This window comes from Triturus cristatus, chromosome 8 (assembly GCF_964204655.1).
Source record: "Triturus cristatus chromosome 8, aTriCri1.1, whole genome shotgun sequence".
NCBI lineage: Eukaryota > Metazoa > Chordata > Amphibia > Caudata > Salamandridae > Triturus > Triturus cristatus.
In genome coordinates, this window is record NC_140591.1 from 563,743,969 (window position 1) to 563,767,773 (window position 23,805).

The following is a 23,805-nucleotide window of genomic DNA, read 5'->3' on the forward strand; positions in this document are numbered from 1 at the left end:
GGTCCATGTGGCCCTGTCCCCTGTATATATAATCCCTTGTAAATTCTGCCCGTGCCTGTTGGCACATTGTAAAGTGTGTGTTTTTATCTAATGTGTTGTGTATAATACAAAGGTTATTTTTATAGAATACCTTGTGTGGAGTTTCCTTTGTGGTGGGCCTTGGGTGTTGTTGCTGGGTGCGCGCGCAAACGCTTTACACCTTGCCTCAGAGATAAGCCTGACTGCTCGTGCCAAGCTACCAAGGGGGTGAGCAGGGGTTATCTTTGGCGTGTAACTTCCTTGCCCTGACTAGAGTGGTGGTTTCTGCCTGGCTTTGGCGTACGCCTTAGCCAACCAGAAATCGCCAGTTCTAACAGTCCCCCTTCCCTAATGTAACTAATGCCACAAGGAGAAGTCGGCAGAGGCCATGATCCCTTACACTATCACTCTGAAAAGGGGCCTCAAGGTGCACATCTTGTTGGGTCCAAGGGGGCCACAAATGTCCTATTATCTCCAGTAAGTCCCACACAGTGGGATTGCTGCTGAGAGGTTATTAGAGGCCTGCCCCCTTTCACCACCACTCTGCAAATGCACCTCCTGATGAACCACTGGTTGGGGGATGAAGTCCTCTTGGATACTGAGGGACCTTGGTGACCAAGAATCCCTCCTGTTAACTCCAGTAGGTCCCACACAGCGGGACTGCTGTGAACAGGTCGGATGCCCCACCCCCTTTTTTCACCACTCTGCAAACACGACTACTAGTTTAAAAACATAGAATTTCACTGAATAAAACCAAAGGTTACACAAGATTTATAGTTAGGAAATTGAATTTGAAAAACTTTATACATTCACTTTAAAAAACAAAGGTTACAGCACCATTATAGTTAGGCTCAAATCCAGTGAAATTGCAGTTATAGTTAGCTGAGCGTAACTATAACTTGCACCGTGCCATGCACTGCTTAGGAACGCACATATTACATCACTCATGACATGGCCAGTGACATCACTGTTGACATTACTGATTACATCATGCACAAAATAACACACCCACTCACACCCCCATAGAACCTTTCACACAACCATTCACAAACCCATTCACATACCCATACCAGTGCTTACACTCTCACTCAGATTCATAGATCTACACACACATCCACTCACACACTCATACAGCCTCTTATACACCCACTCACTCACTAATACAGCCACTGACATATCCACTCATACACCCATACAGCCATTCACACACTCAGTTATCCATAGAGCTGCTCACACAACCAATCACTCACCCCAACAGTCAATCACACAGTCACTTACTCACCCATCCAGTTACACACACGCATGCACACACACACACACACACACACTTACTTACTCATACATATACTAATGCATACTCAATCAGTTTTGGGCAGGGGAAAAGGTGTGGCTAGACACTACATTATATCCCAGAAAACATTGCTCCTTTGCATTATGGTACATGATGTGCACAATTGTCATTCCCCTAAGTGTTGGCTGTAGTGTCAACACTACAGTCAACACTAAGGGGAGCACCCATAGTCAACAATACAGTCATCACTGAGGGAAGCGCAAATTGTGCCATAATGCAAAGGAGACAACCTTTCTGGGAAATGATGTAGTGTCTGGCCACACCCTTTTCCCACCCCAAACAGCTTTTCATGACCTCCTCTGCCACACCTTCCTAATGTTTCCTTTTGTTAAATTTGCATTCTGCCCCATTGATTACACTTCATCCGAACCGAGCCGGAGTGTACGGCCCAAGCCAGAGAGTATGACCTGAGTCGGAGACTAGGGCCCTGGTGCAGAGAGTACAGCCCGCTTGCGAAGATTCCGGCCTGACTGATGCGACTCCTAAATTACCTCTGTGAATACTAAACGTCGTAAAGTTAGACTTTTGTCTCCAATTACCTATGTGAATCGGCCCCTAAACCTCAAAACCAGAGTGAGGCAATGTTGGAAGTAATAATTTCTGTTAATTGCAGCTATCCCACAAAGAAGGAGGGAGCATAGAAAGAGATGATGGACTATATTACATGGACTGATGACTGATTGGTTGTGAAGTCTTTTTCCCTTTCCCTTTAGGTCTTATGGGAAAGGTTTATAGTTTGTTTATTAAAAGGCTACTGTGCTGAATAAAGTGAAGAAAGATAAGCATAATCCTCCCCTTCCCATCCTTAATAGAGTTGAAGCTTTCCATTACCACAGCTAGGACATTATATATTCTTATTGATAAAAGTAACGTCCGATTTCTAAGCTCTATTACCACAAGAAGGTTCATTATTCTATTTAGCCATATTGTATCAACCATTCCTACCCAAACACACTCATTTATTTTTCTTGCCTGTTAGAAATACATCAGTAGTTTGTCATACCTGCTGTGGCCATTGTCAACTTCAAAATATTATGGGCAGATTTACAAGCCCCTTGCTCCTTCTTGCGCCGCCATTGCATCACTTTTTTTGACGCAACGGCAGCGCAAGCAATGCGGTCTATTTACAATGTGATTCATCTAGGGAGATGCGTCACGTTGTAAAGCCCTGCGTCACATTATACCCGCATCAGGGATAATGTGTGCAGGGTGGGTGTTCCCACTCAAGAAATCCTCATAAAAGTGACGCAGTGAAATATACAATATTTTCTGCATCACTTTTAGGATGCCACTGCGTCAAAACCTTACGCCTACTTGAAGCAGGGGTATGGAGTGACGCAGTACAGTAAGTATAGGCTTCAAATTACATTGCTGAAGTTGCGTTGTGCTTGCAACACAACTCCAGCAATGCATGACTTTTGGGCCAACACATGCGTCAGAATTTCTGACGCATCTGTTAATTCTTGTGCCATGGAGCACTGTATTGTAAATACAGTGCACCCATGGTGGCACAAGGACATTTGACTCTGGCACAAGGAAACTGACACATCTATCCAGATGCCTCAGTTCCTTGTAAATCTGCCCCCCTGTGGATATTTTGTAATTAGCTGAATTGTGTGGTCCACATATACAATTCTCGCCCAATCCCTGTGAAGCTGGCACGTCCAACTGTAAGATTTTTTACTTGTGCAATGCGCGGCAATGAGTATGCAGGTGCAATTATTATAATTATTTATCTATAAAAGTATTCAAAGAGCCTTGATTTTCAGTTCTAATTGAGATATTACATCTGAATAATGAGAGTATAAAATGAATTAATCTTCAATTTAATGAAAGAAGAGTTAACATCATGTGACAAATTTTAAAGCAATATTTCAGCTACCTATTAAAAGAATCGTATAAACCCACGTATGATCTATAAAAAATATGTTTATGTGCTGTTGTATGCCTGTGAAATGGTCCATATTAAACATATAAAACAGCTTCGAAAGTCAATTAGAATTCTATAAATGAGAAGTTTAGAATAGTAAATAAAGACGATTTGCCTTATGCTGCATACCCTTCCCAGACGTAATATACAGCACAAAGCGGCATATCAACAACAACCGGCGATAATTATCACTGAGCGCACTTAGCGGTTGGATAATTATCGCCGGCTAGCGCCGATTTTTATCGCTGAGATAGCATGCTATTAGCAACGCTTATCTCATCAGCGATAAAAATCCTAGCGCTAACTGGCTAACGTGAGATTATCGCTGGAAACCCAGAGATAATCTCATGTTAGCTAGTTGATAGGGACTCACAAACTTAGCCATGATATCCACCTTCCATAGGATATTATGGCTAAATCAGTCCTGAAGCAGGCGTAAGGAAAGCAGCGATAACAGGGGTTATCGCTACTTTTCCTGACGCTATGCTTCATAGCGTTAGGCTTGCTGATAGGAGAAATGTGGCTTGGCGACATTTATCCTGTCATGCCAGGTCAGGAACACCCACTTTTTTTTTTTAATTTCAAATCGTTTTTATTAAAGTAACAGAGACAATACAATAACTCTTCCGTAGACAAAGTTCAAAATAGTCATGTCCATACATACAAATACAAAAAATAGAAATGAATGACAAGACAAGTGAAATAAAGAAGAAAACCCGTTCCAGCTCGCATCATCAATATACAGGTACATCCCTAGTTACATTGCTCCATGTGTGGGCGCAGCGCCCCTGGACTCGAGAGGTCAATCACGCCTCACCTTACAACAACCCCACTCAGAGGGACCAACCACAGTATACCTCTCAAGGTGGCTCATAATGAAAGGAGGATGCATCCAATGATTTCCAAAGCTTTTTGTTAGAAGGGCTCCAGGTAGAAGCCTGCAGCGCCGGATTGCTAGACCCCCTCAGGAAAGATAACCATTCCTGCCAGATTTTAAAACTCACTTCAGTCGCATTTTTCCATTTGCAAAGAATCACTTTACATGCCATTGTTAACATTAAATCCATCAGCTGGCGATCTCGGTCAGTTGTTATTTGTGGATCCAGTGCCCCCAGAATAACGTAAACAAATTCCTGTATAGGTTTTATCTTAAAAACGTGAGAAATGCAATCAAATATCTTCCCCCAATAATCCCCTAATGAAGGACAGGAAAATAGCATGTGTGCAAGATCCCCAGTACCTGACTGACAATTCCAGCACACAGGGGAATCTCTTAATTTACATCTGAAAAGCCTGTCGGGCGTCCAAAAGGCCCTGTTGAGAAGCATATATTTCGTCTGAAATAGGATGGGTGAGACTTTATGTGTAAGGGCTAACTTATGAATCAATTCCCAATCAAAAGATATGCCTGATAGATTTGGCTCAGCCTCCCATACGACCTCCACTCTTTTGTGTTTTTTCATGGATAGAGGCAACAACATTTTGTATACCTTCGACACAAAGTGTCCAGCATGTACTAGTAGTGGGATATGCTGTAGTAGCCATGGGACATAAGGAGAGAAGTTACTCGCTGTCAGAATCGATTTAAGTTTTAGGAAATCATAAAAATCCATCGGGGTAAGGTCATACCGGTGCTGTAAGGTCGAGAATGGCAGCGGAGCCTTATCATCATATAAGTCCTTCACCAAATTAATGCCCTTCTTGGACCAAGACTCCAGGAACGCCCACTTTGCATCTCATTAGAGATGCAAAGCTGGGCGTTAGGAATCCTGACGCTAAAGCAAGGTTTCACGCGTTAGCGTGACCTTGCTGATTAGGCGATAAAATTATAACCACTTTTCCGCCGAAAACAGCCGCAAAAGCGGCGATAATTTTTTATCGCCTGCTTGTTGATATGCCCCATAGTTCCTCCAGGTATGATATGTTTATTTCTGCAATTGACATACCAATCATAGCATCTGTGTTAGTGTTATTCTTGGCAAACATGGTGTTACATAATTGTTAGCCTATTTGGCAAACGTTTGTTTATTCTGCTGATGGGTGCCCCTTGCCATCTGCCTTTTAAATATGCTGTGTTCACTTGATGATTACTTTCATAGAACGTACTTTATTAGAGTGTTATGTTTTTTACCTCTGCCTTGCAATTGTTCTGCTTCTTCGATTTTTCAGCCTTCCAGAATTTCATACTTAGATCCTTTGCTAACCCTTGTTAACAGACGAGTTTTAGAGGTGGGTGGGGCAATTTGTACCCCAGTCACAGAACATCAGAATATTGTTGGTCAGTTAAGGACTGATTTTTTTAGGGCGAATGAGGTCTAGCTGAAACGTTGTCTAGGAACCAAATGGGGTGTCTGAAGGCTGAATGACGTCCTATGATGGGTAGCTTGTTGTATTTGTGGATAAGTTCTGAGGGTCTCCTATTAAATAAGCTTTTCGAGGATATTCTGAAAGAGCCTAACGGTGCCCTGAGATTCTCAAAGGCTGGCTGATGTGACCGAATGGGACAAGATACAGGTAGGGATAGTGAACGGGCCTAAGGGAGCATGCTCACAATTTCTAAAGGCATGCCTGAGGGTCTCTGATCACACATGGATTATTTAAATATCCAGTGGTAGAGTATAAAGGAAGAGGGATGGACTTTGGGTTTGTCTAAATACCAAATGAAAGTGTATAATGGGCGAGCTGACAGCTTGCTTGGAAGTCCTTATTACTAGCTGTGGATTTCTGAAAGTGGTCCTGTGGTGTCTTTATGGATACAGAATACATCTTGGATGTCTTAGGCTTGCTTGGAATGGCTTGCTGGCAGTGGCTGGAGGGAGGCAAAGACATCTGGACAGCATTACATAAGCTCCCTGTGGATGCAACTAATGTTTGCACTCACTTTATACACCCACCACTTACCGGGGTACTTTGTTATTACAGAAAGGACCGCAGATGCTTGTGCAGCCACTTTTGAAGTAGATAGCACTCATACAGCACCAGCACTATCATTTAGAGGGTATTCCTTCATTTGCATGGGGCGTGGCCCCATGCACATGAGGGAATCAATCTGCCTCTGTGCCCTTGCTGTATTAACTACATGGACGCAGAGGCAACCATGCCTTTAAGAGGCTCACTGAAAGTGTGCTACAAAAAGGTGCGCTTTCTAAATGCAGCCCTCTAAAGGCATAAAAGGGGCCCACCAGGACCCCCAAACATCCCCCTGCAGGTGGGTGTAGTCACTCACTGCACCCGCCTGCAAGGGGAACTCTAATCCCTTTTGAAAGGGCTGGCAGGTTGCTGCCTAATGCAAAAACAACAGTTGATGGACAGAATGCAGAACAATATCATACATTCACCCCAGTACAGAGATCTGGGCCTAAATCCATCGTTTTTTTGCTCACCATGCCGTTCCAGTTTGAACCCAGAGAAACATGAAGCAGCTTTTAAACAACTGCTCCATATTTCTCTTGGATGCACTGCCCTGGGGGCAGTGCAAGTTTGCGGCAGCCCCGAGGGCAGCACATTCTTCCTGATAGGGCGCACTTTCAATGTTTGCACCTGGCACATCTGCTTTAAAGTGTGTCATGGCGCAATCATGAAAAGTGTGCCCTATCTGTAATACGGGCCCTGATATCTACTGATTAGCTGCTAGTTAGAAATTTAGATTAACAACTGGCTGGCTAGCAGAGGCCCAGCTGGGATTTGTATTGATCAAATGGGTTGTAATAATGCCAAATGAGTGGCTCTAAGGGCAGGCATGCAGTGCTAGGAGGTGGGGGTGTGTGCTGGTCCAGGTCGGTTTCATTCCGCTCCAGTGTATTATGGTAAATACAGTTCAAGGGTGTGAAGGGTTGAAGAGCAGCCAGTGCCATTATCCCTTGACTAGCATGTTTCACTCAACTGAACACGCCTGAAGAACAACAAGCCTTTTGTGGGGAACATGACCTGCTACTTAGTGTCTGTGGATGAGCACCTAATAGCTCCCAGGTGCAGACTCCTGGCTCTGGAAAACAAACACCAGCTCCTCCAAAGGGCAGGAATGTGTACTTATGCTAGCGGGTGTAGTTACCCACTGGTGGCAGGTCTTTTACTATGCTTTCTGATACATTATGGTAAAGACTGTTCACAAAAAGGGGAACGATCAGTGAAAGATAACAGTTACAGGATCTAGGTGTCGTTTCTATCAGACTATAATGCTGACTATAATGCTAGGGATCGAAAACATAGAAAGGGTCAGACTGGAAAACGTTTTTAACTATTTTTTTTTTACGTACGCCAGATTCACCAAGGTGGAAGGTCCAAAGTTAAAGCCAGCAATATTCTTTCAAAGTCAGATATATCATTCTTGTGTTCCTACTGAAGTCACTTGTTTTGGTGGCTAAAACTTCAAGCAGAACAAAAGTGCATTCTGTAGCCAGCTATGTATCTCACTGCTCGGATAGATTTGTTGACTCACCTCGGCCCAAGATTTTATCAGCAGTTGTAATCACATTTATTGTTCTCACAATCCTCGAGCCAGGTAATGTCTGACATTGTTGCTGAGCAAGGCTTCAGGAGGCAGGTAACCGTTTAAGCAAGGTCCCATAAAACCTTTTTCCACTACACCTTCTCTGTGCAAGCCTCAGGACCTTGTCTATGCCCTCCAGAAAAGTTCTGGAAAAGTTCTTTTTGGTCACCCTTGATGCCCTATGGTCTTCCGGGCAGGCTTAAGGTCATCAGGTCACTTTCCATCCAGTGCTTTTACAGCATCCAGTGCTCTGTGGTCTGTTAAGTAATCTTTGGTTTAGTTCTTCCTCTTTTTGCATCCTAGAAGCAGGAAAAAAACAGGTGCTCAACTCCTCTAGCAGAACGTCCTCTTCACTTTACTGAAACATTTCCAACAAGCCCAGATCCAGGAACGCTAACAGCCTCTTCATCACAATGGTTCCCGACTCTCTATAAACTAATCCCTGATATAAATGAGATGAAATTGTCTCATTCAGAGGAAAAATTGGTTCTTCCTCTGCAATAGTTGGAACCAAAGGGTCTAAGATGACCCAGAGAAAGCACGGGAGGTGATCTATCAGCCCTATTTAGATAATATAAATGCTGTCCTTTGTTCTGCCAGCTGTGCATGCCCCCTCTCAGGTGGCTAATTCCTCTTAAGCGGAGTGCAGTCTTTAGTTCCAGGCAGGACTGTGTAAAGATATAGACTTTGGAAGGGTTTTATGACAAAACATTGAGCTAAAAATGATTGTTGTCAGAATATCAGCTATAAAACATTAATTTTACATGAATGTAATGCAAAGTACACAATTATTGAGAACCAAAGTATTGTGGTCCAAACAATAAACATTATAATGATAAGAAAATATATTTCATTGCGATTTACATTGTTGTAATTACAAATAAAACTTTTGAGTAAAGAAATGCTAAATGTAAAATGTATATTTATCATAAAACATAAATAATATGTATCTAATTTGTAATAAAGAAAACAAAAAAACATAAATATAATTATTATTTAAAAAAGCATATATAAATCATATTGTAAATGTATTCAGCCATTATAAATAATGTCTTGAAAGTTGCAATACAGCATTTTACTTTTAGGATACTAAATAATAAGATATAGTAAATCATTTTATATTTAAATTAATATGCTCAAATATATTTAATAATGTTCAGGCTATAATAACATGTAGTGAACTAACCCCAATCTAAATAATTAAACCAGAAATAACTAAAACAATTGAAATACACTATTCTATCTATAATACTACTAACCTGGGGGGAAATGCATACATTTTGGGTGGTGGATGATTTTTTCTAATCTAGCTCCAGTCTAACAAACATTAGAGAAAGTGGAGATATTGGAAGGGGGGGCATATTAACTATTCTTAAAACAATCTAACAAATATTGAGTGTGCATATACTTGGGGTCAGAATCACACTTTGTACACCAGTCTAACAAACATTGGAATGAAAAAATATTTGGTGGGCAGGGAGCACATTTATTGTGCTAAGTCTTTTTGGACAAACACTGGGGTAGTGCATACAGTGAGGAGAGGGGTCAGATTTTCTCCAGTTTAGATGGGGAGGAGACAAGATGGCGGATTGACGCCGTCTCTGTGATCCAGTACACAGGGGCTCCCGAGGTCGGATCTTCCCTGCTTGCTTACGAAGATTTCAGCTTTCCATGCAGGAATGATGTATGACGAAAGTGAATGGAATTAAAAGGAAGAAAGATATAGATGCTCAGCGTTTTATAAGAAGAGAATAAGGGAAAAGGGAGCAAGCGGCCCGACGAATAGTGAGGTCACCAGTGCTCGATGCAGGCGACTGCGAGGATTGGACTCAGGTGCTCGCCGTCTGCGTATGTGGCTGTGTGGTTGCCGGTTTGGCGTTCTTCGTTCCGCTGCCATATCGGATCTGTTTGCTTTCTAAACGCTGCCTCATCTGGAGATATGGCACCATCAAAGAATCCAGCTCGAGGAGCTCGTGTGGCAAGCCGTCAGCCAATATCGGTGAGTGCAGCTGCGAGCGCGAAGCCAGCTGCGCCAGTGGAGCTTTCAGGGAACGGCCAGGCAGCGGGAAAGCTTGACATTGTGGACTCTCATAAACAAAATGCAAGATTGGGTAAACCAGTCTTGCGGTATCTACAGTCGAGGAAGTCAGCAGAACTTTCTGAAATAGACACAGTGTTCCCTAATGGCAACAAATTGGCGGAAACTATCATTAACGCTATAAACAACGAGCAACAAAGTATCACTAAGCCCACTCCTCTGAGCTTTATCACAGTAACCCGGTCACAGCAGCAACCTCATATTCAGGTGCAGACCCTAGATAAAGAAAATACCGGCAGCACACTCAAGGAAATTATAGAGATGTAGACGGTGGAGATATTAGAGACAGAGACTGAGGATGGGGTTGTGTAAACTCAGGGACATCAGAGTAATGGCGAGAGTGGGGAGATTGAAGAGATTCCCGGCGACGAACCTGGCACGCAGTCTGCTGATATCTTTGTGGATGGGGCGGTGGGGCCCATGTGCCTAGGAGAGGGCCTTAATAGCTTTAATATCCCCGGGCTGATCCAAGATGAGGAGCTGATGAGACAAAGCTCCATAGATCTATCAACTGAGGAGCGACCCCAAAGAGATGCAAAGGGAAAAATACTGGCACCGGCGACCCCTTTAAAAAAGAACTTTAAGGCTAAAGTCGTGTAAGATGTGAGGAAAGTGCAAAAGGCATCTAATATGTGGTCGGGGAAAAAGAAAGTAGTACAAATACAAACCAAAGAGACATCAGACTACAGTCCCATGCGGAAATGGGTTCAGGCTAAAGGTGGAATCAAAACTGTGATTGCCAGATTGTTAGATGTGGGTTTAACCGATGGCGGAACTAGTGGAATTACTGTAGCTAAAGGTGCGGGTGGCTCTACATCTGAGCAGACTTAAATGCAGCAAGGCTAACTGAAAGGTTTAGCGAAGCAAGCTATGATGAGACATGTCCAGCGTCTGGGTCCTCTCTTTCTCCTTCCTTATTACCTAAATTTATCTCCACCAGCTCATATGTCTTACACAGTGGAGGATCTTCAGAACAAAGGGGCTAAGGATAATGAAGTTGCAATATTGTCAATGATCCTTCAAGCCTTGAAAGATCAAAGGGAACAGATACAGGAGTTTTTTGCTCAAGTTAGAGCAGATAATCATAATATTCAACAAACTCTGAAAGATGTGACGGCGAAAGTTGGGACTATGACGGAAGAGTTAACGGAGTTACAGCAGAGAGTCGTCTGTACAGAAGAAGCTACAACCAAAACTGCAAATACAGTTCTGCAACATGAAGATCAACTTACATACATGCAACTTAAATTGGAAGACGTAGAAAACAGACAGAGACAAAACTTAAAAGTGTTTGGAATACCTGAAGGTCAAGAGGGATCAGATCCTAGAGCCTATTTAGTTCGGATTTTGCAAAAGGCCTTCCCAGATCTCGGTGATTGGGATTGGGATTGCTGGATACAAAGGGCTCATAGACTTCCAATGGCACAACGTCGGCAAGATACTCCCTACCCATGGCCGTTTTTGCTTTATTTTGGCAAATTTTTGCTGCGACAAGCAATCTCTCTAAAAGCTGTCCCCAGGTCACCGATAGCTGTGGAGTCCTCTATTTTTTTTAGCTCAGATTTTTGTAAAGCCACAATGGACAGAAGATGACAACTGAGACAGTTAATCGACCCATTAAAGGATACGGGGGCTCAAGTATTCTTGCAGGAACCCGCCCGTCTGAATATCATGAGAGGGGGGCAATCATTTTCCTTCCTCTCTACATCAGAAGTGAAAGAAATGCTGCATAAATGGCAGAAAGAGGGGGCTGCTTAGATTCATTAGATTTTTACTGATCCTTTCTTTTTTCTTTCTCCTTTTCTTTCTTCTCTTATTTCTTTTGTTTCTTTGGCGATTTATAGTTGGGATCTGTCCATCTCGGGAGCCGCTGTGGGGACTGGGGTCCAGATGGCTGCCACTTCAACGGCAGCTGCAAGAAGGGGATGATTCCCCCTTCTAGAAGTGGGAGGAGGAGGGTTGGGGTCAAGGGGTCAGGTGGGGGGGTTATGGGTGGTGATAAAAAAAGAAAAAATCAACATGAGGGTATCAAGAAGTGAAGGGAGAAAGATTAGGATGGCTATGGGCTACGTTAAGTCAATTGAACTAACTAACAGAAAAAAAAGCAGAGGAATACTTGCGAAATGGAATGGGTAAAATGTCTAGCCTGAAACGTAGCAGGCCTGAACAGCAGGAATAAGAGACGGCTAGTTACTGAAGAACTAAAGATGTATAATCCCCATATAGTCTTGCTATCAGAAACACATATTTCATATAAAGACCAAGGCTTTTATAAGCAACTAGGATATGATGTGGTAATCAGCTCTGTTCAAAGTGTCTGTACTTGGAGTTGCCATTTTAAAACACAAACGATTTAGAGCTGATGTGGGTGAAGTAATGGCTGATAAAGGGGGCAGATGGGTTATAGCACAGATGGAGATAGAAGGTGGAAATTACGTCTTCTGCGCACTGTATGGTCCTAATATAGACGATCCTTCTGTAACAGACAATGTAAATATAGAGCTGCTGAATTGGGAGGGGGAACGGGTGGTAATGGGAGATTTTAATAGTATTATGAATTATGGGATCAACACCACAGGGCGAGGGGCTTTTCAAAGGATGCAGAAGACTCGGGCTGCAATTGGGGAACTGGGTCGATTACATTGCTATGAAGGTTGTATGGCGGGCATTAAACCCAAATGTAGCAGGCTACACATATTATTCTGTCGCATATAAGCTTTGTTCTCGAATTGACATGGCTTGGGCGACAGACAAAATCTTAGGATCAAGCATTATGGAGATTTGCCTAAGGGTTACTTCTGACCACAACCCTATCCTCCTCTCATTCAAGATCTCAAGAGAGAGAAAGAGACCCAGATATTTTTCTTTCCCTAGATATCTGCTATCAGATGAGGACTTTGTGGCTCAGATTAGGGGACAGCTGAAGGAATTTCTCAAAATAAATATCGGGTCAGCTTCGCTTATCGTAGTATGGGATGCATATAAGGCAAGCATCGGGGATTTACCCAGCAATTTATATGGAAACAAAATAATGAGCGTAAAAAGGAAACAGAAGCGATTATTACAAACATCCGTACGATAGAGAATCAACATGCAGAGGCAGTATCGAGAGGTCTTATAAATATAGAGGAACTGGGATATACTCTAGTTGATTTGAAGTCGGCATTGAAAAAGACATTCAGGGTAAAAAGTATAGCAAAATTTAACAAATATCGGCTATCTCAGTATGAGAGTGGGGAAAAAATAGGGAAGATTCTTGCATATAAGGTGGCAGATGATAGGGCAAAGACTCTTATAAAGGCCAAGGGGCCTAATAATATATTGTATGGATGCCCACACCAGATACTTGCGCAGTTCGCTGATTATTATCAAGAGCTGTACACTCCAGAGATTCAACCCAAGCAGGAGGATATATATAGGTATTTACAGAATAGCTCATTGAAAAGTATGGGGGATGAAACTTTTGAGTTACTGGTAAGGGATATTACGATAAAAGAAATTAAACTGCCAGCTGGCGCTCTGCCATCGGGCAAAGCGTCAGGAGAGGACTCTATACCTTTGGAATTATATAAGATCTGTATGGATGATTTATCCTTACTCTTTAGCCAAGTAATAAGGTTTATCAGAACAGGAGGAAAGGTCACGGGATCATGGAATATTACACAAATTGTCTTCTTTCTAAAAAAAAACAAGCCAGCAGAAGAATGTGGGTCATATCGACCAATTTTGCTTATAAACACTGACGCAAAAATCTTTGCTAAGATCTTGGCGACCCGATTCGCTCCAATAATGTCTAATTGGTTATCCCCTTACCAACATGGGTTCATTCTAGGGAGAGATACTACGGCTCACGTAAACATTGCTGTGAAAGAATCTGATGTTGCAAATGTAAAGTCAACCCCACTCGGTATGATTTTATTAGATGCTAAAAAGATTTTGACCAAATGGGGTGGGACTCTTTATGGGCCCCACTTTTAGCATTTTTCATCAAAGGCCAGTTCAAGCAATGGGTCTAAGCTCTGTACGATCAACCGAGAGCTAAAATAAAATATGCTGGACTACAATCTCCCATCTTTCCAATCTCTTATGGCACTTGCCAGGGATGCCCCGTATCGCCATTATTATTTGCTCTCTCTATAGAGCCATTTATTTTGGCTCTGCAAAATCAGTTACGAATTAGGCCTTTTATACTGGGAGTAAACTCCCTTAAAGTCATCGCGTACGCAGACAACATTTCAGTATTTTCAACGGATGTGGAAGAAGCATTTAAGGGGATAGCCAAGGAGGCAAGAAGGTTTGGGGAAATTTCAGGATATAGATAAGCACCAATAAAACTCAAGTTTTACTGAAATATAAATCCCCGGCTCCAATACAGGGAGTTTGCAGTGCTGCTACTTATCTGGGGGTTAGAGTGACCCCGAGGATAGACATGATAATCCTTCTAAACTATGAAACATTATTGAAAGAAACAGTTAAGTCACTTAAAAAGTGGCATAAATGCCTGTAGGCATTGTTGGGCGAATAAATATAATTAAAATGAAGATCTTGCCCAAATTTCTTCACCTGTTTCGGTCCATTCCCCTGCGGGTGAATAACTCTTTTTTCAAACGGTTGGATGGGATTCTAAGCAGCTTCATATGGGGTTACAAAAAAGCGTGTTGCGCAATTGACCTACTCAAGCTCCCCTTTGATCAGGGGGGTCTCGGCTTTCCCGATTTTAAAATATACTTTTGTTCAGCATTTCATGATCTCGCGATCATGCACCGCGCGAGTATGAGAAGATTGAGATCTCAAACACGTCATTCTACATCGCGAGCCAGAGGATGAGGACGCGGGCACGTCTAATCGAACGCGAACAGGAGAAAGAGACCCCGAACACGTCATATCCAACGCGACAGGGACAAAGAAGAGAACGCGATCATGTCGTTTTCGACACGCCGGCGGAAGTAATGTGAAGCTCGAGAACTCAACAACGTAAAATTTTCAATTTGGAGAGGAATATCGGCTCTAGCAGCATGAAACCTTCTGCAAATGCTGATTTTGGATGAAAACAACTCCTTAGATTGACATTTGGCTTTCCTTTTTTGTGCAAGGAGTCATTTTTTTAAAAGGTGGAGAGAGGGAGGAAGTGACACAGAATCTCCAACTTCCTGTTCCTGTCCAGCAGGCTCCTCCCAGTGCTTTGTCCATCTCCTGATCATTCTGCCTTTGGATTTGGAGCAGGAAAGATCACTCTTTTTGTCTGCTGCATCATTGCAATTGGATTTGAGGATTTTTGGAATAGGATATTTTACAAGTAAGTGGTTGTTGTGTTTGTTTGATTGTGGGCATTGCAGTTGTTGTAACTACAATTTATTTTTGATAATTAATTATCATCATTCCTTTTTTATTTTTTTTTATTTTGTGGGTAGTAGTAGTAGGCCCGAGCTAGCCATGGGCATGGCCTCATGGGTGAGTGTGTGCATGATGAAGCAACTGTTCCTTTTGTTGTTTTTTGAATGTATTTCATTTTCAAGCACATTTAGGGCATGGATGGCATTGGATTGAGTTGGGGAAGTGTGCTTTTTGGGGGTGGCCTTTGTGATGTTGTTGGGCCTGGCCATGTGGCTGGTGGCCATTTTGAAGCCTAGGCCTGCAAGCTTGCCTGGCCTTGTCTGCCAACAGTCCTGCTTTTTCATCCACTAGGATCAGAGCAGGTAGCCACAGCTTTGTTAATCAAGTGTTTTCTGAGTGATCTGTTGAATTTAGACATCATTTAGGGCATGGATGGCATTGGATTGAGTTGGGGAAGTGTGTTTTTTGGGGTGGCCTTTGTGATGTTGTTGGGCCTGGCCATGTGGCTGGTGGCCATTTTGAAGCCTAGGCCTGCAAGCTTGCCTGGCCTTGTCTGCCAACAGGCCTGCTTTTTCATCCACTAGGATCAGAGCAGGTAGCCACAGCTTTATTAATCAAGTGTTTTCTGTGTGGTCTGTTGAATTTAGACATCATTTAGGGCATGGATGGCATTGGATTGAGTTGGGGAAGTGTGTTTTTTGGGGTGGCCATTGTGATGTTGTTGGGCCTGGCCATGTGGCTGGTGGCCATTTTGAAGCCTAGGCCTGCAAGCTTGCCTGGCCTTGTCTGCCAACAGGCCTGCTTTTTCATCCACTAGGATCAGAGCAGGTAGCCACAGCTTTATTAATCAAGTGTTTTCTGTGTGATCTGTTGAATTTAGACATCATTTAGGGCATGGATGGCATTGGATTGAGTTGGGGAAGTGTGTTTTTTGGGGTGGCCTTTGTGATGTTGTTGGGCCTGGCCATGTGGCTGGTGGCCATTTTGAAGCCTAGGCCTGCAAGCTTGCCTGGCCTTGTCTGCCAACAGGCCTGCTTTTTCATCCACTAGGATCAGAGCAGGTAGCCACAGCTTTATTAATCAAGTGTTTTCTGTGTGGTCTGTTGAATTTAGACATCATTTGGGGCATGGATGGCACTGGATTGAGTTGGGGAAGTGTGTTTTTTGGGGTGTCCTTTGTGATGTTGTTGGGCCTGGCCATGTGGCTGGTGGCCATTTTGAAGCCTAGGCCTGCAAGCTTGCCTGGCCTTGTCTGCCAACAGGCCTGCTTTTTCATCCACTAGGATCAGAGCAGGTAGCCACAGCTTTATTAATCAAGTGTTTTCTGTGTGATCTGTTGAATTTAGACATCATTTAGGGCATGGATGGCATTGGATTCAGTTGGGGAAGTGTGTTTTTTGGGGTGGCCTTTGTGATGTTGTTGGGCCTGGCCATGTGGCTGGAGGCCATTTTGAAGCCTAGGCCTGCAAGCTTGCCTGGCCTTGTCTGCCAACAGGCCTGCTTTTTCATCCACTAGGATCAGAGCAGGTAGCCACAGCTTTATTAATCAAGTGTTTTCTGTGTGGTCTGTTGAATTTAGACATCATTTAGGGCATGGATGGCATTGGATTGAGTTGGGGAAGTGCGTTTTTTGGGGTGGCCTTTGTGATGTTGTTGGGCCTGGCCATGTGGCTGGTGGCCATTTTGAATCCTAGGCCTGCAAGCTTGCCTGGCCTTGTCTGCCAACAGGCCTGCTTTTTCATCCACTAGGATCAGAGCAGGTAGCCACAGCTTTATTAATCAAGTGTTTTCGGTGTGATCTGTTGAATTTAGACATCATTTAGGGCATGGATGGCATTGAATTGAGTTGGGGAAGTGTGTTTTTTGGGGTGGCCTTTGTGATGTTGTTGGGCCTGGCCATGTGGCTGGTGGCCATTTTGAAGCCTTGGTCCCGCAAGCTTGCCTGGCCTTGTCTGCCAACAGACCTGCTTTTTCATCCACTAGGATCAGAGCAGGTAGCCACAGCTTTATTAATCAAGTGTTTTCTGTGTGGTCTGTTGAATTTAGACATCATTTAGGGCATGGATGGCATTGAATTGAGTTGGGGAAGTGTGTTTTTTGGGGTGGCCTTTGTGATGTTGTTGGGCCTGGCCATGTGGCTGGTGGCCATTTTGAAGCCTAGGCCTGCAAGCTTGCCTGGCCTTGTCTGCCAACAGGCCTGCTTTTTCATCCACTAGGATCAGAGCAGGCAGCCACAGCTTTATTAATCAAGTGTTTTCTGAGTGATCTGTTGAATTTAGACATCATTTAGGGCATGGATGGCATTGGATTGAGTTGGGGAAGTGTGTTTTTTGGGGTGGCCTTTCTGATGTTGGTTGTCTTAAAGACATGCTTTTGTTGTATGTGTCTGGTGTGTTGGTGTGCAATGCATGCACCCTGCAGACCTTTTTGGGGCCTGTGAATGTCATAGCTCTAGTTAAAAAAAAAAGTCATAAATGGCTAGACTATCTTTTGTTTGCACTAGTACAGTACTAAGTAACTGAACCACAACAACAAATGCAACATTTCACTGATGTTCTTCTCCTGTCTTATTTGCTTTCAGGTGCACAAAAGACAGAGTAGAAGGTGTCATCAGCATCACCCGGCTAGCTGTTGTACTGCCAGCCAGACAGAAGTCCTGCTGCGCATCACGTCCACGTGTGACCAGAACTTGTTGTGCATCTGCATCCTGCCTGACATCTGAAGAAGATGGCCCCAAAGAAAGGTACCAGGTCCAGTACCAAGAAAGTTGCCGGTGAGAAGAAGGAACAGAAAAAGGAAGTGCCATTAACCACGACTGGTGGTGTGGCGGCCAATGTTTTTTTTGGCACCAAACCGTTGTCCGGGAACCAAGCTGTGAGCAGCACAGCAGTCCAACCCCACCAACCTAGGCCCAAGGGCTTTAGTGTCGCAGAGGTAGCCAGTCTACTAACGAGCAGCGATGTTGAAGAAATGTCATTACCGCAAATTAGTACACAATCAAGTTCAACGCAGGCGCAAACTCAGCAGATCAGTGTGCAGCCGCCGCAACAAGAACAGCAGCAGCCACCGCAACAAGAACAGAAGCAGCCGCCGCAACAAGAACAGAAGCAGCCGCCGCAACAAGAACAGAAGCAGCCGCCGCAACAAGAACAGAAGCAGCCTCCGCAACAAGAACAGAAGCAGCCGCTGCAACAAGAACAGAAGCAGCCACCGCAACAAGAACAGCAGCAGCTGCTGCAACAGCTCACCATAGTAGTTGTTGCTCCTGACGTAGGGGCATTTCAGGAAATCGAGCTTCCTGCAGACAAAGTGGAGCAAAGTCAAACCACTGTTTCAGAAGATCTATTGTCTTCCAGACCACCAGCAAGGAAAAGGAGGCTTAGTCCATCATCTTCTTCTTCAAGCCCCGCTTCTGATGATCGTGATGACACTTGGGTCCCACCAGCTCGGTCTGAGAGTGATATACGCCACAAGACAATGCTTCTGAAAAGGAAGGTCCCAGAAAAACTTAGAGTTATGGAGGTAGATGTAGAAGAGGGGGGTGATGATGTTGATGAAGACGAGCCAGTCATCACGCACATTACTCCCGCCCCAAAGGGATTGGAGACCGACATTCTCACCCTATCCAGAAAGGCTGATACTGAGCGGGATGTAGCACGGATCTCACCAACACAGGTTACACCACCACTACCTCCAGCTGCCATATTTTCCAAGGCCCGGCAGGGACCTACATCCAGCTCAACCATCTCAGTAGGAAGTGGTAGTAAAAGTCACAGTGTAGGTGGACAGGGTCACATATTTTCAAGCACCCCCTCAAGTTCATCTGGTGTTGAAAGTGGCACATCCAGCAGTGCCAGAAAGTTCTCCTCCCCAGTTTGGGACTTCTTTTCTGTTAGCGCCAAGGAGGAGAACGTTGCTATATGCTCAATTTGTCGGCAAGGTGTTCGGCGTGGTAAGCTTGGTACAAACTATGGTACCGGAGGACAAGCAAGTCATCTCAGAATACACCACACTATCGTGTGGGAGGATCACCTACTTAAGTTAAAAGAAAGTAGAAAAACTCAACCCATTGAAGTTGGTCAGGATTCAGAATCAGGGAGCGATATTATTGTGGTGGCAGGTGAAGAACAGGGAGGCATTTCTAGCCCTGTCTCCAGTAGTGCAGTCACTGCAGTGGTAACGCCCACATCCTCCTCAGTAACATCAGAGTGGCACCGCAGTAAGAGCCATACTCAGAGTGTGGGCGAGACACCAAGGCGACCGGCAAGTACCTCAATGAGACAATCTGTGTCGTTGAGCCTTAGTGGGTTAATGAAAACAGCACCACTAAGGAAAGTAAGCCAGCCTACCATTGAGAGCATGTTTAGGTTGGAGGGGCAGTTCCAACGCAACCACCCAACGGCACGATTGTACAATGCGAAGCTGGCTAAAATTTTAGCGCTGGACCTTCTTCCTTTTTCATTTGTGGAAGGGGTGGGTTTCCTTGAATTTGTATCTGCCATCTGCCCGAAATGGAAAGTTCCCAGCCGGTCCTATTTCGCAAGAATTGCTGTTCCGGCACTACATCATGATGTGCTGGAATTGGTTGGTCACGGTTTGCAGCAGAGTGCTGTGCACAATATCCACCTGACAACAGACATGTGGAGCAGTTGCCAAGCCACAGATTACATGTGCATCACTGCACACTGGATCTCTTTTGTGGGGGTTAGAGATAAACTATCTGCACGAGGTGTTGTTGACACAGCTGCGATTTTTGAAGGTACTCGGAAACATGCAACTGTAGCCATGTTCGCCATGGAGAAATCTCATACGGCTGAAAACATTTTAGAAGAGTTTTGCACCAAGGTTTTGGAATGGCTGCGGCCCAGAGGGCTTGGTATTGGTTTTGTTGCCACAGACAATGGCAGTAATGTACTTAAGGCCATGGAACTTGGTTCCTATTTCAGGGTTCCGTGTTTAGCACACTGCATAAACATTATAGTGCAAGACTTTCTGAAAAAAGAACCCATAGTCAGCAATTTACTGGCCATCTGCCGAAGAATATGCACTCATTTCAGCCATTCTTTTAAAGCTCGGAAGCAGCTGAGGATCATCCAACGTGAATTTAGGATGCCAGTCAAGGCACTCATCCAGGAGGTGGCAACACGTTGGAACTCAACGTATTACATGCTTGATCGTCTGTACGAACAGCACAGGTCACTCCATGAATATGTCTGGTACAGAAGCAGTGATGCTAGTGTTAAAGGCATGACCCTTCTGAGGGAGCAATGGACCCTAATTAAATGCCTGACTGAGATGCTGTCTCCTTTTGAGGTCTTCATACGTGAAGTCAGCAAGGAGGACTGTACAATGGGCCAAGCTATCCCATTGTTGCAAATGCTAGAGCATGAGCTGAATAATGTGTCTGAATCCTACAAAGGTGTAGAGGACAGAAGGCAAGCCCATGACTTGGTGGAGAGCTTATCCAGGCGCTTAACTGAAAATGTAAGGATACAAAATAAAATTTTGTCACAAGAACATTACATTTGTGCCACAATTCTGGATCCACGTGCAAAATTAGGACTAGTGAAGACATTCCTTGCTTTTTCCGACAATGATGTTGCCCGCTACAAAAGTTGTATAGCTGAAGCAGCCATTAAGTTTGAAAACGAAGGGCTGCTAATTAAAAGCCCGCCACATAAACCCACAACAAGTACTGATACTGAAGCAGGCCATGCAGAATCAAGTGCAACTTCGTCGGCTGAGGGCATTGCGGTTGGCTCACAATCACAACACTCACCATCACTATCGACTACAGAAACAAAAACTGGATCATTAGGCCGAGTACAATCATTATCATTACAGGATTGGTATGTAAAGATGGGCTATTGTAAGCACAGTGCTGATGCACAGAAAAAAACAGCACAAAAGCTTACCATCAGCAACCCTGAACATTGAGCGGATGGTCCAGGCCTATCTGGACGACCCAACAGAGGTGTACGTTGATCAAAACCCAGTGCAGTATTGGTATAGGAAAAGGTCTGAATGGCCACAGCTCAGCAGGCTGGCGATAAGCTATCTGGCTTGCCCTGTCGCAAGTGTCTCTTCCAAACGTGTTTTCAGTGCTGCTGGTTCCATTGTAACATTGAGAAGGACCAGTCTATCTCCAAAAAACGTGGAGAGGTTAACAATGATCAAAATTAATCAGCACTTCATACCACCGAATTACACAATACATGAATCAACAGAGGAAGATGAGGACAGCGGCTCAGGTGACGGAAGTATTGTGTCAGAGGATTACCTACTACTGGAAGAACCCCCAGAGTTTGAGGACGAGCTATACTTCCCTGACAATTAGGCTCGCACTTACTGTCTTCCTCCCTTTTTTCCCCCTTTGTTTATGTGTCTGTCATTCCGGTTATAAACTTGTGAATCGCAACAAATCCATTATCACAGTCTTCTACTCTTCTAATTTAAGATACAAGTTTCAGGTGTCTGCCATTTGACAGTACAGTCCTCCGAATCCAGCTCCTCCGCTCGATCATACTGAATCTCCTGCTCAATTCCATTTCCGTCATGAATGATGATTGGATGATGGTAACAACAAATTCAAACTTTCCTCGTCCTTCCAAAACAAGTGGACCATGAATCAGATGACTACTATAGCTATCCTCCTTTCAGAGCCGAGAGAGACTGGCCATTAACTGAAAATAAGATGGAACAGGTAATGATTGATGCCATTCATTGGACGTAGAGTCGCAGACTGAATGATTTAGATTTTGTTGTGTTTGTTGTGCATGAATTCATGTAATTGTGCACTGCCACTAATCAACTTCCTACAGAACACACTATTTTTCCCCTTCTTGCAAATAAGAAATTTGTACTTCTCCTGCAGCTTGGTGATGCATTGCTTTTAATTCAATACAGGAAGGGGACTCACTCAATCTGCGCAATGCGTATGACTGTGACACAACAGCACCGTCCATGATGATGATGGCGAAATAGACGGCCCGTTAACAAGATGAGATGGAACAGGTAATGATTGATGCCATGCATTGGCCGCAGAGTCGCAGACTGAATGATGTAGATTTTGTTGTGTTTGTTGCACATGAATTTATGTAATTGTGCACTGCCACTAATAAACTTTACAGAACACACTAAACTTAACTCAAGGTGAATTCAATTTTCCCCTTCTTGCAAATAAGAAATGTGTACTTCTCCTGCATCTTGGTGATACATTGCTTTTAATTCAATACAGGAAGGGGACTCACTCAATCTGCGCAATGCAAATGACTGTGACACAACAGCACCGTCCATGATGATGATGGCGAAATAGACGGCCGGTTAACAAGATGAGATGGAACAGGTAATGATTGATGCCATGCATTGGCCGCAGAGTCGCAGACTGAATGATGTAGATTTTGTTGTGTTTGTTGCGCATGAATTTATGTAATTGTGCACTGCCACTAATCAACTTTCTACAGAACACACTAATTTTCCCCTTCTTGCAAATAAGAAATGTGTACTTCTCCTGCATCTTGGTGATACATTACTTTTAATTCAATACAGGAAGGGGACTCACTCAATCTGCGCAATGCAAATGACTGTGACACAACAGCACCGTCCATCATGATGATGGCGAAAGAGATGGCCCGTTAACTTAAGATGAGAAGGAACAGGTAATGAATGATGACAATTAATGACATGCATTGGACACCTGACTCTGAGCTATTGGTCTTTGAGTTTGCGTTGTTTGTATGTTGTGCACAAAGTGATGTCAAAGTGTACTAGTAGTAATCTATCTTTCTGTACACAATAAAGAATGACTCAAGTCAGTAATATTTATATTTCTACTCTTGTTGTGTCATAAAAGTTTTACTTATACTGCAGGCCGATCTTCACAGTCAGTCAGTAAAAGTATCAGAGATGATGATGAAGTCAGGAGGATGTTTCAGGAGTGGCATAAAATGGAAAAGCCTAAAGGTAAACACGTCAACAACAACCACAGCAGACCCAAATGTCTGTGTAGAAGTTGAATAGAGTGTAGCGGTGGGATGACTGCAGTGCATTGATTTTACTAACTTAAACTGTAAAATGCTATGTTTGGAATGGATAATGTGCTTTGCGTTTGTCCAACTCTTTGAGAGATAAAAAAAGGACTCTAAAGTGTTAACGTAGGATGTGCTAATGCTAAGCACTGTGGGCCTGCTCTCTCCTGTTACTGTTGAAGGTCAATGCTGGAAACAGACTAGAGTAGAGATGATGCATACATGCCACCTCGGAAAGTGTTCTTGTTGCACTACACCATCACTTGTGCATTTGTTTTCACTTTCTTTCTCAATATCCCCTTTGGTTTTCCATCTACAATTAAAGGCCTGGCCTTGTCCTAAACTTTGTAAAACATTACAATGCATATTAATTACCTTACCAATCCATCACCTTTTTTTTTCCAGCCGGGCAGTGGCGAGGCGACACACCCAAGATTGATGGACGAGAGGAGCAAGAGGAATGCCGAGATGCAAATCCAGTCCACATTTTTGACCGGGATAAGACAGTAACAGTATCCACTTTTATCTTCTTTTAAATAATTTGATTAATATCTTGTA